We start from the raw sequence: 2,500 nt of genomic DNA on the forward strand, positions 1-2,500 counted from the left end.
AAAGAGGAGGGCGACAGAGAGAGCCGGGGAAATGAATATGTCCAACGCAGGATCAAGAAGATTGACGCAGAGGCAGAATGATAGAAAGTGCCACCACTTCAAGTGAAAAACGAAGAGAGAGAGGGGGGGGGGGGCGCACAAGAGGCAGCCAAATCTAGAGAAGGGCAGAGAAAGAGAGAGACAGAGAGAGAAAGAGAGGGGGAAGAGAGAGGGGAGGGAGAGAGATGATGATAAGAGAGAGCAGGGGGTTATGAAGGGAAAATAGAGTGATAGAAAGTGTCGCCACTTCAAGGAAAAAGTGAAGGGAGAGAGAGATAGGCACACAAGAAGGAGTGAAATCTACAGAAGGACAGAGAGAGGAGGGGGCTAGCGGATGAAAAGACAGAGCAGGACTTGTGAAGGCAAAATATCTCATGAAATATTGAACATTATGAAGTGGAGTGGAGGGGAATTATTAAATTAGCCCCCACTGTGTCTTCACAGGGAGGGGGGGGGGGTTCTGTGTGAGATTCAAGGTCAACGTGTCCTCATTTTAAGATGTTGTTTGTGAGTTTGAGATGGTGGAGTGGGGGGTGTGGAGGAAGTCGGCATTTGCATAAACCTGTTACAGTATATGTTGTAAAAAACACACAATAAAAAGACTAGAAAAAGCACACTGACCTAGATGTTCCCCAGGCCTCATTTTGGGCTCTTAATTAAGGCCGTGGTTTATCTGCACTCACAATGCAAATCGATGGAGGGAAGGTTAGACTGTGTTTATTATGCCTGCCGTAGTGGACACAGGAAACAGGATTAGCGCTGAGCATTAATTACTGCCCCTCCCAGTACTGGACTGCACATCAAGCTCCAACCAAACTAAACACAGATCAGGGATTTCAGTTATTTATCAAGCCGCTCCAACCAAACTAAACACGGATCAGGGATTTGATGTACAGAGGCGTTTTCAGGTCTAGCTCTGGGTTAATCACAGGGGATTTCTATTGTGTTTGTTTACATGACCCCTTCCCATTGTGGGCATTGAAACATGTTCTTAATTGGACCATATATTTGTTTCACAGACTGCATATAGATAGATCGATAGATAAAAACTTTATTGTCCACTGAATGACATAAAAACAAACAGCAAACAGACAATATAAGTTAAATTGTAGTTACATAAGTGGTTAAAAAACATAAATGAATAAATACTAGTGCAGTTCTCGGTACTGATCATTCTCATCATCACCCTGACTGGGTGGTGCATGAGCAAATGGGAAGGGGAGTTATTATGACCGCCGCGCAGCGAAGCGGCGGTCATATAGGTTTAGTCAGATATTTTTTTTTTCTTTTTTTTTTTCTTTCTTTTTCGCATGCCCAAATTTCCGTCAATGATTCCCGGGACACTGAAAGACCGGGGTACACGAAACTTGGTGGGCATGTAACCCCACATGGATAGCATGGAACCATCATTTTTTTTTGATCTGTAGCCCCCCCGCTGGACTGGACCCCCCGAAAGGAGGGTAGGGCAGACACAGTTTTCTGTGAATATCTCGAGAACCGTAGGGTTTAGGAGGACCATTTTTTTTTGTATGTTGATCTCAAGGAGCCATGTCAACCCATTCCATAACCACTCATTTCATGTATAGCGCCACCTAGTTAAACACAAAAAAGTAAAAATGAGGTGTTGTAATTGAAGGTATCTGTGACCTAACATAGTCAAAACTGCACGAAATTGGAAGTGTAGGATCATTATGACACCCTCTGTGTGCACGCCAAGTTTTGTGGAATTCCGTTCATGGGGGGCCACACAATAAATTAATTTATGTTACTATACACCAACTGGCCTGTAGGTGGCCGGAGACAGTTTTCTGTGAATATCTCGAGAATCGTAGGGCCTAGGAGGTCCACCTTTTTTATGTATGTTGGTCTTAAGGGGGCACGTCAACCCATCCCATTACCACTTATTTCATGTATAGCGCCACCTAGTTAAAAATTAAAAAGCAAAAAATTAGGTGTTTTCACCACAATATCTCTGGCTGACAAGGTCAAAACTGCACAAAATTAAAAGTGTAGGATCATTATGACACCCTCCGAATGCATGCCAAGTTTTGTGTACTTTCGTTCATGGCGGGCCTTACAATAAAATAATTTATGTGTACATTTAGTGACGTACACCAACAAGGATTCCCGGGACACTGAAAGACCGGGGTACACAAAACTGGGCATGTACCCCCACATGGATAGCATGGAACCGTAATTTTTCGTTTTGATCTGTAGCCCCCCCGCTGGACTGGACCCCCCGAAAGGAGGGTAGGGCAGACACAGTTCTCTGTGAATATCTTGAGAACTGTAGGGCCTAGGATGACCATTTTTTTCCGTATGTTTGCCTCCAGGGGTCATGTTAACCCATTTCATGTGCACACATGTGCACAAACAGATACACACACACACACATACATTCACAGTAATCATATGTATGACACATACTCACACAGTAGACATATGTACGCTTGCATGCACA

The 2,500-nt window shown here is 43.9% G+C and overlaps 1 protein-coding gene across 1 annotated transcript in view; it reads left to right on the forward strand.

The window, feature by feature from the left end:
- The window catches only part of LOC143134832 (receptor-type tyrosine-protein phosphatase mu-like), a 173,619-nt gene that overhangs the window by 63,118 nt on the left and 108,001 nt on the right, over positions 1-2,500 (forward strand). The window lies entirely within an intron of this gene.

This window comes from Alosa pseudoharengus, unplaced genomic scaffold (assembly GCF_046254945.1).
Source record: "Alosa pseudoharengus isolate Yale_2024_CS ecotype anadromous, Long Island Sound unplaced genomic scaffold, YU_APseudo_1.1 YU_APseudo_1.1_scf_2, whole genome shotgun sequence".
NCBI classification, from domain to species: Eukaryota; Metazoa; Chordata; class Actinopteri; order Clupeiformes; family Clupeidae; genus Alosa; species Alosa pseudoharengus.